Source organism: Physeter macrocephalus, chromosome 16, assembly GCF_002837175.3.
Source record: "Physeter macrocephalus isolate SW-GA chromosome 16, ASM283717v5, whole genome shotgun sequence".
Lineage (NCBI taxonomy): Eukaryota > Metazoa > Chordata > Mammalia > Artiodactyla > Physeteridae > Physeter > Physeter macrocephalus.
The window spans coordinates 95,866,066-95,881,834 of NC_041229.1; the positions used below are offsets into that span (position 1 = coordinate 95,866,066).

At 54.4% G+C, this 15,769-nt stretch overlaps 1 protein-coding gene across 2 annotated transcripts in view; it reads left to right on the top strand.

The window, feature by feature from the left end:
- PRDM11 (PR/SET domain 11) overlaps positions 1-15,769 on the top strand; it is an 85,559-nt gene that overhangs the window by 367 nt on the left and 69,423 nt on the right. The window lies entirely within an intron of this gene.

Sequence of the window (15,769 nt, forward strand, 5' to 3'; positions counted from 1 at the left end):
GCCCCTCCGCCTCCTTCCTCCCCGCTAGCTCCTAGCTCGCTCGCCTTGTTACAATGTAGCCTTTTCTCTGCGCCGACGTGCCGCCCGCTGACGGACGTGGCCGCCGACCAATGGGAGCCGCCGCCCGGGCCGAGCGTTCGGAATGAGAACGCGGTGACACGGGCGGGGCGGGGCGCCGAAGGCTGGAGGGCTCCCCGCCGCTGCTGGCCTAGTTCTCGGGGGTACTTTGGGCTCGGCGCCCGGGGGCCGATTTGGGGGGGCACGGGTCCTGCCGGGGTGCAGTGGGGCCTCTTCCCACGCGCCGCACGATTTCCCGCTAAACGTGGCCGCGCCGGGGGCTGTTTCTTTAATACATTTTCCATCTTAGTTGCGGTGTAGACTCTTAGGGAAATGTCCGGAGTGTAGCCTCCATCCCCCACTCGCAATCCCCAAGGTGCTCTGCTCTGCAGGCACTTAGCGGCCGATGACCTTTCTCCGGTCAAGGCCAGCACGCCCTAGGCAAGTGACTGCAGGGAGAGCGCTGAGCGGTGCTGGCGGAAAAGTTGCTTGTGTCTTGTATGGGGTTGGGCGATAGGGGCTTAAGATCCCAGGGGTGGGCTGGGACTTCGGGGAGAAAAATGTTAAACCTCTCTTCTTAGACGTTTGCTTCATGTGGAGAAAGGCTGTGGTATATAATTTAGAGTGGTTGAAGGAAACACACCCAGTTCTTTGTCCGTGGGGACAGGAGGCAATAATGAGAGATTGCTCTCCATGCCTGGAAACCCTATAAAATGGGGGTTTTATCTGTGCTGGGGCAAAAGAATTTTCCATGGAGCATGATGCCTCTGGCACCCAAGCTGGCCTTTTCCCACATTTCCCTTGAGAGGAAGGAAGGGGTTAGGGTTGTGAGGTCCATGGGGCAAAAGTAACAGGCTGTGTTTCCTTCCAGGGGGAGTGGGGCATGATTTTCACCCACCAACGCTCTGAGAGGTGGGCAAGCAGATTTCTGTGTGGGCACGTGTCTGGGAATAGAGCCCAGGGCTATTGCTTTAGTTTAATGAAAAGGGGCTTCTCCATTGGAGTCCTTCCTCCCCTTCATACTAATATGCGACTTTGGACTTGGCACTTGGTTACTTTTGACCTCTCTGGACCTTGCTTCTCCATCCCTAAAGTGGGGCTAACAAAGCCTGCCTGGCCAGTCAGCTGTGAGATTAAATGAGATAGCACAGAGAAAATGCCTAGCCCCCGGGCCCCACATGATTTAAGAAGCGTTGTTCTCTCTGCCTGGGATTATTGCAGAGCACTCTCTTGGGAATATCAGGATTGCCCAACAAGCCCCACCTAGGTCCATTCAGTCCCAAACTGACGGGGCCTCCAAGGAGCAGCTGGGGCAGGGTCTCCTCTCCCTTCCCTAGTGACATATCCAAAGATGAGGGGCTCCCCTCACTGGTCCCAGGAGCCCTGATCAGCCATCACAACCATCACTTATATACTACTCCTGAGTTACAGTTCTGTCCTCCAGACCCTTTGGATTGATGTGTTTCATAAATTTGTTCTCCTTGGTGTCAAGTTAAGACTACAATCATCTGAATCTTTCCTCACCTGGACTTAAATTGGGTGGGGGAGGGGAGGCGAGGTTTCCCTGGTTCTAAGTTATTGGCAAGTATGAAGGAAGTAAAGACCACTGAACGAGGAGTCAGGAATCATTCTTTTTTATTCAGCTGCCTCCTCCATCTGTTCTCTTGACCATCTCACAGTTATGGCCAACACACGGATTCCAAGGCTGTCCCATCTTCTTCCTCCCTAAACCTCCTCCAGGGCTCTCATCTTGGCCACGGCTACCACCATTCTGCTAGTCGTTAAGGCAGAAACTTTGTGTCTCTGTTCCTTCACCGCAATCCACTATATCTCCAGATCTAGGGAACTTTAACCTATAAATTGAATCCATACACTCCTCTCCGTCTTCTCTTCCCCGGTGTCTTGGTCAAGCCACCACTGTCTATCCCCAGGACAACAGCACTAGCCTCCTAACTGTCCACCTGTGACCTCCCCTCCACACCAGTCTCAGGATGGCAGTAAGAGTGATCTGTTCCAAAGAAGATCACAGCAAGCTCCCCATTTTTGTGTAAAGCACTGGGAAGTCTTCCCAGTGCTTTTGGTTTAAAGAACCAAATTTTTACCATAACCTAGAAGCCTCTGAGCAATCTGGCCCCTACCCTTTCCTTGGCCTCATCTCCCACCTCCCCTAGATCTCTCTGTACTCCATATTCTCGCCTGAACATGCTGGTCCCTCCTTCTGGAATACTGAAACAGTTGTGATCTAATGAATGAGTTAAGGCTGGGGAAGGGCAAGATGGAGTGGGAGACTGTCTGGTGGTCCTTAATGCTACCCCCTAAATATTTCCAGTTCATCCAAGCACATGTAGGATTGAATCTAGGTTCCCTTGTGTGGGGTGGGGCTGTGTGACTGGCCAGTGAGTTGTGAACTACGGTGACACGTGCCACTTCTGGGCCAAAGCATCTAGTTGCTGGTGTGAGACCCTCCTGAGTGCTCTTTTCCTGTGGTGTGGCAACTGGCAGGAGGTGGGGTGGTGGCTGCTTCTGCTAGCCTGGGTCCCCGTGTTGCTACCTGAGTGGAGTCCCTTGGTGCCCCATGATGGACACGCAGCATGAGTGATAATTTAGCCTTTGTTGTTTTAAACCACTTAGATTTGGGGGTTGTTTGTTACTGTAGCATAACCTAGCCTGTCCTGACTGATACAGAGAGTAAGGGAGCGTTCCAGGCAGAGACAAGTATACACACACAGGAAAAGCTCATCCTCAGCAGCCAGGGTGAGCTTTTTTGACAAATAAATCTGAGTCTATCAACCTCTGCCTGAAAAACCTTCAGGGACTCCCACTGTATTTAGGAGAAAGACAGAAATCCTTAAGTTGCCCTCCAGATGCTGTGGGGACACCATCTTGCTTCCCCCTATTTACCATGTTTAGCCTAACATGGTGCTATCCTCATGTTGCCCCCTCTCCCCTGACCATGCATTCCACTCCTCTCGTAGGCCTCCTCCTCATCTTTTAGCTTTAGCATCACCTCTTCAGGGAAGCCCTCCCAGATTAGGTTGAACTCCCTATTACGGCCTTTCGTGGCCCCCTGTACCTCGCATTTATAGCACTCATCTTAGTAGCAATTTTACATTTATTGTTGTAATTATTGCTTGCAGTCTCACTCTTTCATCAGACCGTAAGCTCTGCGAGGGCAGGGCCTGGGTTGGTATGTGTGTGTGCTGCTGCACCTCCAGTGTCTGTGCATGAGAGCTGCTCATGGAATACCTTCTGATAAATCCCTGAGCATTGGCTGGGGGCTCACAATGTGCTGGGGGCTAAGGACAGGATTAATAAACGCTGCTTCCTTGGAGTATGGGCAGGTGGGTCAAGCTGCAAGGAGGTGTCAGGTGTGGGAGGAAAAGCGTCCCGTAGAGTGCAGATCCTAAGCTCCCCATACTTACAGGTGGCCATGCCCCAGAAGGACCATGTTTCTAGAGTGTACGAGGGAAAATTCCAGAAAGGCCAAGAGGGTGAGATTTAACAGATCCTTGAGGTCTCTGATCTGTGGAGTATATGATTCAGTGAAGGGACCACACAGTAGGAGATCTAGGGCTGATGAAGATGAAGTTAATGATGATGAAGGCAGCTAATATTTACTGAGGACTTCTTGTGTGCCAGGTGTGGTCCTAAGCATGTCACATACCCTACGCAGAAAACAAGGTAGGTATTATTATTTCCATTTCACAGATGGGGAAACTGAGGCCTCAAGAGGTGATGGAAGGGATCCAGGGTTACACAGCAGTGTGGCCAGGATTGGAACGCTGGCAGTCTGATGCCATCTCCCTCGGGATGCCCTCTTAGAGTGAGGGCAGGGAACCCCAGACCCACCAAGGAGAAGCCCCTTTGGAAATGTCACATGGCATTATAAAGTTTCCAGGAGGTAACATCCACCTAACGTTGGGGTTTGAGAAAAGGGGTTCCTGGCTCAGAGGTGCCTGGTGGCCTTGGTGCCAGGGCATCTGGTGCCTTTCCACCCCAGTTCTGGCCTGGGAGTCCTTAGAGGCCCCAGAGCTCCATGTTCTTAGAGTGGGGCCTGGGAGGGACTTCCCTGCAGCTGGCCCCGGGGCTGCACCGGAAAAATAAGCCATGCAGAAAGAAAAAAAAAAAACAATGAAGAAAAAAGAAAAATGTGCTGTTATTTTTAAAAAGCCCGTTTCCTATTGCAGATTTGTATCTGCGTTGGAAAGGCCAGTGTTCACAGGGGCAGTCACACTCGTGGTGGCGTCGCCGGGGCTAAGGCTCTTTAAGAGGGGAGGCCTGGGGCACCCTTCAGTTCTTCCTTCATTCATCAGGTGGTCAGCGCACACAGCGAGGCACTGTGCTGGGCTTGGGGGTGCAGTGTAGAACCCAGTCCTTGCCCCTCCAGAACTCACAGACCAGTGGGAGGAGGTGGGCAGTTAACCAGGCAGTTACAATTTATAGCAGAAGGATGCAAGGGAGACAGCCATCGACTCTAAGTCAAGGAAAGCTTCCCTGAGGAGGAGGCCTTTCAGCTGGGTTTTGAAGGATGAGTAGGAGTTGGAAAGAAAGGGGAGAGGCATTCCAGTGTGGGACGAGGCTTGTACAAAGGCATGAACACACGGAATGGCTTGGAGAGGCTTGGGTGGTTCATTTGGCCGGAGAGTGTGGGTGAGGGAGGAGGTGGAGGGAGATGAGGCTAGAAAGAGAATAACAGTGATGATAATAGTAATATGACTAACACACCAGTCCTGATCCTGCCTCAGGGCCTTTGCACTGGTTGTCCCCGCTGCTAGAACACTCTTACCCATTATCTCCGTGGCAGGCCCCCTCACCTCCATCAGGATTTGCTCAAATGTCGCCTTCTCGTGGGCACTTTCTTATTTCAAATTGCAACCCCTGCCCCCTTATCCTCCTCTGCTTGCCTGCTTTTTTTCTCTAATGCGTAACACGTATAACAGGCCCTGTGTTTTACTTATTTATCAATATGCTGTCTTTGGCTGCCTCCTTTAATTATGCTCTAAGTTCCCGGAGAGCAGGGAGGTTAGTCAGCTTTGTTCAGTGCTGCAGGAACAGTGCAGAGCACATAGTAAGGCCTCATATTTGTGGAATGAATGAATGAATTGAGCACTTACTATGTGCAAAGTGCTTCAGAACACGTCTTCTATTTCATCTTCCCAGCAGTACCCTGATATTGGTACTATTATTTCCCCGTTCTACTGACACTGTTATATCCCTTTGGGAAACCAAAGCTCAAGAGAGGTGGAGTAACTTGCCCAAAGTTTCCCAGTTGGTAAGCAGCACAGCTGGGATTTGAACCCAGGTCTTCTGGCTCCTGAGCCCTCCCACCTAACCCCGATGCTCTATCCCAGCCAGATTGTGCAAGGTTATGACTGCTATGCTGAGGAGTTTACGCTCTTGTCTGTGGGGCCTCTGGGAACCGCAGAGGGTTTTATGACGAGAAAGCTGACACGGAGCGCAGGTTCAGTTCCCAGAAATCAGTAGCAGCAGCAGCTTGGGTGTGAGGCTGGAGGCAGGGAGGCCGATTAGGAGGCTGTTACGGTAGTCAAGGTAAGAGAGGATGAGGATGGGCATTCCAAAAGGGAAGGTGGAGGAAGGAGGTGAGGACTTGGTCCTCCACGCTGAGGCTCGGTGCAGATGGTTTGGGGCACAGTTCTGGGGGCTGCAGGCTTCCTACAGCGTGTCTGGCTTCATTTCTGAGTAGCCATGGCACCCCCAGATAAGACGCAGCAAAGCGCCTTGGGCTGGCCTCGTGGTGGGGGCCACTGAGAGCGAGCGTGTGGGCAGGGACAGCGCTATGCCCTTGAGGCGGGTGTGGCCTCAGGTTCATTCCTGCCCCCGCGCCTGGCAGCTGGGAGATGTGGGTAAGAGGCTGCCTGTCTGGGGGGTTGCCTGTCTCCTCACCTGCACGGCGGGCGTGATCATGGTGCTGGCCTCGCAGAGGCTCCTGAGGAAGCAGCACCGAGCCCCAGTGTGGCATGGGGACGGCTCTGGGGCCACCTCCTCGGGCGTGACGTCATGACCACAGGGGAGGCATGCCCTGGGGCACGGAAGTAATCTTGTGCCCCTAGCTGGGGACAGCAGTGCCTGAATGTGAGAGAGTGGATGAGCCATGCGGGGGTCTCTGCTTGAAGGTGACTGGACCGTACCTTCAGACACTTACCCACCCCCACAGGCTTGTGTTCAAGGCCAACCGTGCTTGGGCCTCAGTCTCCCTTTCTGTTCATGGAGATGGTAATGTCAGTCCTGCATTACCTTCTGTGGAAGAAAACTTTTTCCTCCCTGTTTTCAGGACCACGTGTTAAGAGGAACACATTGAGCATCAGGGCACTTGACATCGGCCCCGTGAGGTCTCTTCTACATCCATTTCTGGATGAGGAAACTTGGGTTCAGAGAGGATACGTGACTAGCTTCAGATGCCACAGTCATGATCTAATCTTTCCAATCACCTGGAGAAACCCACATCAGCAACGGAGGCTTTAGGGGTTGCCTCCTTGTGTCATGTAACAATTCCCAGCAGGTCCCCTGGGTGCTTTCAAACCGGGATTTGATTTATAAGCTCTTGGTTTACACAGCCGGCTTCAGGACCCTCTCCCCACCCGGGAACCTCTCCCCACCCAGGGACCTCATGGATCAGATCTTGCTGGCGCATCCGGACAAACTAAGAGCCTGCTGTGAAATGGCTCTGGGCTGTGGGAGCAGAGGTGGAGAAGGACAGAGGGCTGCTGGCCATCCTGCTCCCCAGCATCAGCCTCAGATCAGGGGTGGGTGCTGAGGGTGAGGACCCTGTTTGCAAAGTGAGGCAAACCTGGGCTTCTGGAGCCTTCAGTGCCTTCTAGGGCTTTCCCTTCCACCCCTTTCTTCCCCACCCCACCTGATCCATAAGGGCAACCCAGGACTCTCTTCTTGACTTCAGACTTCTCCCAAATCCTTTATCATTAGTCTCTGAGGCAGGCAGAGCAGCTCTCATGACCCCCATTTTATTTATTTATTTATTTGTGGCTGTGTTGGGTCTTCGTTTCTGTGCGCGGGCTTTCTCTGGCTGCGGCGGGCGGGGGCCACTCTTCATCGCGGTGCGCGGGCCTCTCACTGTCGCGGCCTCTCCGGTTGCCGAGCACAGGCTCCAGGCGCGCAGGCTCAGTAGCCGTGGCTCACGGGCCCAGCCGCTCCGCGGCACGTGGGATCTTCCCAGACCGGGGCTCGAACCCGCGTCCCCTGCATCGGCAGGCGGACTCTCAACCACTGCGCCACCAGGGAAGCCCCATGACTCCCATTTTATAGCTGAAAAAACTGAGGTCAGAGATGGGAAGTGACTTGCTGGAGGTCATACAATTTAGGGAGTGACCGAGCTAAAATTCTAACCCCACATCTAGCATTTCTTCCTCCGCACCCCAGGCCTCCACTTCCCGGAATTAGAATAGAATGGAGACCTCTGAGAGCGTTTGGCCTAGTCTTGGTGCCCCTGCCCTCCAAAAGGACAGGCTGTCCGGCCACTGCTTGAACATCTGTAGCGGCAGGAGCTCACCCCGTCCTGAGGGGACAGAGGCAGCAGCCCCGGGTGATGTGCATGAAGGAACTCGGGGTCGGAGGGGTTGGTGACCAGTGGGCTCCTTCTCCTGGGCAGGGCTGGGGCCGAGAGGGATCAGCAGGCAGGATATCAACTTGTCTTGGGCTGGGCTGCAGTGGACGTCACTGAGCAAGTAAATATGGAACCACGCCCACGATGTCAGCTTTCCCAGAGTGGCTTCTCCCACTATCTTGTACGTTCCCCAAGGAAAAGTGCTGAGGACCAGGAAGGGATCCTGCTGCCCGATGCCCAGGGGATGGAGATAGCCAGCTTGAGAGGCTCCAGGATGGCCGAGGGGCGTGAGGAGCAGCCCACCGGACCCTCAGCCCCAGCAGGGAGTGAGCCTCTTGTAGGGACAGCCGACCGGGACCCAGCTGGGGTGGACCCAGCGTTGTCGTGGCCCAAGGTACAGGGCAGGTGGGCTCTGGGTGGGTGAGTGTGGAGTTGCAGGCTGGGGCCCGACCCCACCTCACAGCCCGGCTCTTCACTGCTCTAACCCAACCAAACGGGGGGCATATCCCGGGGTGGTGCAGGGCCCCTCCTCAGACCAGCTGTGTTCCAGAGGGGGCTGGTATTTGGAGAGGAGGTGAAGAGGATCAGAGGCTTAAGGTGTCCCAGGGAGTGGGGCAGGGTGAGAAGGGAGAAGCCCCTTAGCCTGGGGTGGGGAGGGCAGGGCAGTGAGATCATCAAAGGAGATCAGCAAACTCAGCAGCCAGGAAGAATTTACTCCCAAGGGAAGACGTTGGGTCTTTCGGGGAGGATGTGCGGAAAGGGAAGATCCAGGTCAAGAGTTTCAGACTGGGTAATCCCAGGTCTTTTATACACATCAGGAACAGCCAAACCTGAATGGGGCTTATAGGTGTGTATGGGCTCTTCCTGAAGCAGGGTGCTGCCTGACTCATGTTATTAGCCTCAGTTTACAGAGGAAAGACGGAGGCCCAGAGAAGTGAAGCAGGATTTGAACCCACGTCTGGTCTGATTCCGGAGGCTGAGCTCTTCACCACCGCATGGGGCTACCTCACCGTTAACTGCAGTGGGAAATGCTGTCAGGAGCCTGTGCTGGGGGGAATGGTGGACTGGAGGGCTTGCAGTTCCTAAAGTCTGCCCCTGTGATGCTGGGCAGTACAGAGAGAGTACAGTGTGGACCAGCTTTATTCTGTTGCATGGCAGTGATCACCACCATTCTGTCTTCCAGCTCACTTATTCGTTCTTCGGCCTCAGTTATTCTGCTATTGATTCCTTCTGGTGTATTTTTCATTTCAGTTATTGTATTGTTCACCTCTGTTTGTTCTTCAGTTCTTCTAGGTCTTTGTTAGACGTCTCTTGTATCTTCTAGATCTGTGCCTCCATTTTTTTTCTGAGATCTTGGATCACCTTTACTATCGTTACTCTGAATTCTGTTCTGGGTAGATCCAATGTGGGCCAGCTGTGACATCAGGCCAGTCACCCTCTGTGTGTTTCTACATGCTCACCTGAGAAATGGGGATGCCTAGCACAGGTAATGCACCTGTTACAGGGTTGCTGGGACCTTCCTATGCAATATTTGAGTCGGTAGATGTTCATGGAGCACCCCTTTGGGCTCTGGAGGTCCACAGACATAATTTGATGGGCCCTGCACCGGGAACACAGAGCCCTGCCAGTGCCATGGAGAGGGTGGTCTGCAGACTACCGCCCATCCATGAGCTCTGTGTTACTGGCCTGCAGTGAGACAGGTACAGACATTAGAGTAAGTGTTGAGAAACTCATATTGCAACTTGACACTGCCACGCCATTTTTTATTGTAATTTACGAAAGCGTCAGTGGGCAGCAGATTGGAAAACTTAAAAAAAAAAATGTTTCTTTACCATAAATAGTTTGAGCAGCTGTGGCCCAGATCCTAACTGTGATTGAAGGTAGGAAGTGCCCTGCTGCTCAGAGACAGGGTGGGGAAGGGAGCAAGTATTCTGCCTTGGCAGTGGGGGAGGGAGAGCATGGGTAGGCTTCCCAGAAGTGATGTCAAGCTGGACCTTGAAGGAGGAGTAAGAGTTTGCCAGGTGGAGGAAGAGGGAAGGACATTGTCAGCACTGGGAACAGGATGTGCAAAGGCAGGCAACGTGAGGACCCCAGGGTTCAGGGAACGGCAGGTGAGCAGGGTGTTTGGACAAGAGGTGGCTGAATGGCGCTGGAGAGGCAGGTTAGGGCCAGCCCAGGAAGGCCCTGAAGGCCAGGCTAAGGAGTTGAGACCTAAAGACTGTCCTGGAGGCAGAGATCCTGAGGTGGGAGGTATGATCACGCTGAGTAGGTGCTTTAAAGGACTGAAGGGGCCATCAGGTGGAGTTTCCTTTTGGTCTTCACCCTTGAGGAAGGCTGCTTGCTTCTTGGTACCCAGTGGGGTACGTTGCTAGTAAGCAGACCCCATAGCTCTGCTGGTGCCACCCCCTAGGAGTCAGTGTGGGCTGGAGGAGCGAGGCCTGAGGTCTGTAGCTGAGTTTGGGGGTAGGCCAGGCGCCAGGAGCCTGGTGTGTGATGGCCTGGGTCCGTTTAGAAGGCGAGCAGTGGATGGCAGCCTGAAGTTGCTTCCTGCATGAACCCTCTGATGGGTCGGAGCTGAGCTGAGGCCCGCCTTTGAGACCTGTGGGGTGAACACTCGGTTGAGGTGACGAGGGAGAGTCGATGTCCCCACCTGGGCCAGCTGGCGGGAGCAGATGGCGCAGCGTCGGGGCAGCGGAGTTGCTGCTGTGGTCCTGAGCTCCGGCGCAGCCTCCTGTTCCGAGAGGAGGCCACCTGCCCTGTCCCGGGGTCCCTGGGAACAGACCAACGCGCACCTGGGCCTGCATGTGGCCACAGGTCCACGGAGAGCGTGGCGGCCTGCCGAGGAGGGAGCTGTGCGGAGCGCCCCTCCCACCAGCCCCACCTACGCCCTCCTCCCTGGGGCCCTGTTCAAGGTGGCCCAGCCTCTGGCTCCCTCTCTGCAGCTCCTGCAGGCCGCTCTGGCTACCATTCAGAGGGGAGTCCAGCTGCCTGGGATCCTGCCTGATGGGGCTGGGGAGGCGTTCGCAGGAGTCATTGGGGTGCTTTGGGGTTTTTTTTTTGTAGATTTTAATCCAACTATATATATATATATATTTTTTTTAACATCTTTATTGGAGTATAATTGCTTTACATTGTTGTTTTAGTTGCTGCTGTATAACAAAGTGAATCAGCTATACGCATACATATATCCCCATATCCTCTCCTTCTTGAGCCTCCCTCCCTCCCACCCGCCCTATCCCACCCCTCTAGGTGGTCACAAAGCACCGAGCTGACCTCCCTGTGCTATGCGGCTGCTTCCCACTAGCTCTCCATTTTACGTTTGGTGCTTTGGTTTTGACAGTGGCCTTGGTCGTGCTTGGAGGCTTCTGTCCTCAGACCTCCCTGGCCCCCTGTGCCGTGGGCTGGCCCCACACTGGACTCAGTATTGCCACAGCCCTGGGTCTCCCTGAGGCAGGAGGGGGCAGCTCTGGGGCAGCTGGACCACCTCAGGCTTCGTCCTGCTGCCCCACCCTCTCCCAGAGCTGGCACTTTTCACTGTGAGTGCCAGGTGGGACCTTCTTGCCTCTCGGCAGCCTCTCTCCTCACAGGACCCCGAGCCAGTTCTGCGTGGCCCGTACTGCTTTGCCTCCCAGGTGGAGTCCTCCAAGGCCGGCCCTTTGCTCGCCCCTTCTGGCAGTGACGGAGCTTTGCTCTTCCTTCCCTTGATTCCCCTTGTGGGTCTGTCGCCCGCCCCTGCCCCGGCTCCCTGGGCTAGCGGTGAGGCGAGGACTCGCTGGCCTGGCTCCCAGGAGCCCCTTCCCCCAGTTTCAGGTAGAAACCGGACTCTTCCCTGGCACCTGTCGGTGGCTCCCTGCCCTCCCCGCAAGCACCCTGGCCCTCGGCCCAGGACAGTAGCCAAGAAAGGCTCCCCTGCCCTTTTGGACTCACTCCTGTCTTGCTGCAATTGTGGCTGCCTTTGGCGATAAGGTGTTGCCACCTCCTTTTCTGTCCGCGGCATGGATGAGGCCGTGTGTTTTGTGGGAGTCCGTATGGTTCACAAAGGGGCTACACGGATGATATTTCATCTACGCAGCAGGCTTGGGAGGTGGATACTGTGAGCCCATTTTGCGGATGAGGGAGCTGAGGCTCCAAAGGTTCAGTGACTTTGTTAAGGTCTTGTAGGAAGTCAGGGGCTGAGCTGGGACTCAGAGCTATATCGCTTGACTCTTTTCTTGACGCTGTAGCTGTCCTGAAGGTAAGAGCTTCACTGGTCCTGGCTTGTTATAGATCCTGACTAGGGCTAGGGGTCTGGCTGGGGCTAGGGATCAGCCTGTTGGGGATTAGGGCTCCTCATGTGACCTGGGCTGTTGCCTGGGCTCAGTGTCACAGTCAGGGGCACTCAGCCCTATGAGCATTTTACATCCACTTCCTCCTTCCTTCCTGAACTCTTGTCCCCAGTGTGAGGTCTTCCCAAAGACGTGGCCCCCGCCCTGGGAGTCTGAGGCTGACGCCAGACATGCTGGCCAGGGGCTGGGGGCTGCTGGGGACAGAGGGGCCAGGGCTGGGTGTTATTGGGAGAAGGGGAGGGGTGGAGCTGGACAGCTGGAGGTGGACTTGGTAGCTGGCCTGTGTGCCTCTGACTGAGTCACAGTGAGCGTCCACAGCTCCTGGCCTCTCCCTCCTCCAAGATCTGATTCTCTGTGCTTCCTTAAAGCCACTCACGATGCGGGGACAGTAAGGGCTTTGCTCTACTCCCCTGATGAGGCTGTGAGGTCCAGAGGGACTAGACCCACCTATCCTTGTGGTAAATCCCTCCACCCCAATGCACATGCTTGCACACTTCCAGGGACCAGTAGCTCACTGTTTCCAAGACAGCTCGTTGTGTCTTTTTTATGTTGTTTTACTACGTTTTAATTATATGAGCGATACACGGACACATTTTTGCTGTAAAAAAATCAAATAATATTTAAAAAGTGAAATATAGTCTCCTTGATAACCGTAGCATTCCAGCCGCCTCTGCAAGGTTAATCATCACTGTTATTACTTCGGTATATATCCATCTAGATCTTTGTCTATGCACCACACACAGAACCTATAGGGATATGCACCATTATAGCATGTGCGTGTGTGTGTGTGTGTGCCTGCATATGTGTGTTTAAACAAATGGTTTCATTCTTCAAATTGCTTTTCTCACTTAACATCGGATCTAGGAAATCTAGTCATGGTTTTACACAGTGAGCTTACCATATTGGTTTTTTTTTCTTTTTTTTTTTAAACTAATATACAGTAGTATATCAATAGAGAGGATCATCATTTATTTAACCATTCTCTTACTGCTGGACATTTAGGTTAGTTCTGATTTTATTCTTGTGCCTCTTTGGTCATATCTGTAGCAGCTACTGCTGGGTTATGGGAGCCAGTTGCATTTTTAACAAATTATTGTGCAATATTTAAAATCTGTCCCCTGAGGCTTTGCACAGAACCAAATGTCTCCTTGCGGGTCTCCCACTATTCCTGAATCCCTTCTTTAGCCAGAGAGAAAATCTGCCCCTGTGCCCCCCGCCAGCCCGCAGAGAGCTGGAAACAATGGCCATGGCCCCTGGAGTCTTTTCTCTTTCACACTTGGGTTTTTCTGCCGTTACTCAAAAGGTGTGTTTTTGAATGACTCCTCTCTGGGGTGGCTGTTGTGGTAAGTGAACTTTGGAATCCAGATGCCTTGGTTCAAATCCTGGTGTTTCTGGGAAATTGACTTAACCTCTCGGTGCCTAGTTTCGTCCTTGGTAAAATAGAGATGACAATAGCATGCGTACCATGGTGCTTCTGTGCGTACCAAGTAAACTAACATGTATAAGGGGCAAAATGCTCACAAAATCCTAATAATATTATTATCCTGGGGTCTCTTGTCTGCGTTAGGTCCAGGCCCACCTCGGTGAGCAGAGGGCCTGTGTTCCCGTGGGCAGCGTGGGACGGCTCCGGTCTTTGCGACAGCTTCACCCCACTGTCCACTGATTTCCCAGAGGAGGCTGCTGCCTGGAAATGCAGTGGGTGATCCGATTTCTGCCTGGCTTGGTCCTGTAGGTTCTGGATCAGGGCCTACTGGGAGGGAAAGAGGTCAGCCTGACCCTTTGCTTAGTGGTGGTGGCCAGGAACCTGGTAACATAACCCCACACCTCGGGCAGATTTACCGACTCTCAATGGAGCCTGTTGTGGCCGGGGATTTGATCTCCCTTGGCCTGCAGGGTGGGCAGGAGAAGAAAGCAGCCTGGGGCCAAGCTTTCCCCTGAGAGCCCCGGGGCCCCTCTGGGCCACACTGGCTGGTCCAGGCCTGGGTTTACCTTTCAGCCCGTGGGGCAAATCTCCGCAGGTGACTGTGTATTTAGTGCTGGAAAGGATGGCCCCTTTGCTCTTTTTCTCATACCTCCATCCCCCCCGACCCCCTTTCAGGTTCGAAACCACCTTTGTGCCACCAACTAACCAGCTCTGCCCAGCCACCCTCTGAAGTAGGCAGCCTGGTCAAGGCCATTTCACACATGTGGAATCAGAGGCCCAGAGACGTCAAGTGACTTTCCCAAAGCCACACAGTTAGCCGCTGGCAGGGTTGGGAATGTACCCAGGCCGTCTGGCTCCTTGTTCAGTTCTTTTTCACGAGGCTACCCAACGTGATATCTTGGCGGAAGGTGCCCAGCGGGGCAGCCCTGCTTGACCTCTTGCCCTCTGGACTGTGGCATGTGTGGTCAATGAGCACAGAGGGTTGGGATTATTTCCCGAGAGGCGAGAAGCACCGTCGCTGGCCCGGGGCCCGGCCCTTCCCCAGCACCAGCCACAAACCCTCTCAGTAGCCAGAGGTGGCAGGGGACAGAGTGTGGCTGCCTCAGCCGAGGCCATGTGCCCTGCTGGGGAGAAGGCTCGCTCTCTGGGCCTGTCCTGTGATGTGGGCAGCGGCCTGCAGCAGCCCTGGGGACTCTGGGTACTTCTCCAGGGAGGCAGGAGAGCAGCCATCACGGGGTACATTTTAAGACTGGAGGAAGCAAGGCTCAGAAAGGCCCAGGGGTTGGTCTGAGCTGGCGGCTGGCAGAGGGGAAACGTGAACCCACCTTCTGATTCTTACTGTAGACCCTCACCAGTCATGCTGCTGGGTCACACCTCGGACATTGAGCCGGCCTAGCCTCGAGTTACGAGCATGGCTGCTGGCGTCAGAGGGAGGTGGGCTTGCGTCCTGGCTCAACAATAACTGTTCATGTTTATTGAGTGCTTACTATGTGCCAGGTGCTATTCTAAGTCTTGACCCATAATATTTCACTTAATCTTCAGAATAACCTCATGAGGTAGACACCATTATTATTCTCCATTTATTGAGGAAACTGAGGTGCAGAGGGGTGACTTCTCAAGGACATATGGGGGTGAAGCTGGGGCTGGAATCCCAGCAGAGTGGCTCGAGGTTGCCCAGGAACCGCTACGAGGCCTCTCATGGCCAGGAGGGCTACACATGCCTGTCTCATCCTGGCACCGTGCGTGGCGCATGGTGGGCCTTGGTATACACTTGTCGAGTGAATAACTGCGTGAATGGATGTGAGGCTTTGGACAAGCGACTCAGTCTCTCTGAGTGTCAGTAAAGTAAGGACCCAGCCACCTTTTCTCCAGCGTTGATGGGAAGGGTCCAGTGCGGTGATGGTTGAAAGTGCTGTGCTCAGGGCCGGCCCACGGCAGCTGCGGTCCCTCTGGGGAGACGGTGCCTCTGAGCTGCTCTGAACCGCCCTGGGAGTGGGGTGTGGCTCTGAGCTGTCTCACTGGCGTGCAGCTGCCCAGCCCCGGGGACAGAGGCAGGTTCCCTCTGCATGGGTGGCTGTGGGGTGTCACCCGTGGCTGGCCTTGGGCTTCCTCTGGGCAAAGCCAGGGGCCAGAGGGGCTGAGGGTGAGCGCTGTGACCGAGCTCTGCGGGACCCCTGCATTCCCGTGGGATGCTCGCAGCCTGCTGGGTGCTTCACACACACGTTTTTCTTGTCAGTTCCCCGCGCCCGTCTTTCATCCAGGCTCAGGGAGGCGACGTGACTCACCCAGGTTCCCACAGGTGTGGAGTCTCACCTACCGCCTTCTGAGGGGCCCTCTCCAGTTCCTCACTGTGGCTTCCAAAACTGGGGGCAGATGCCTGGGGAA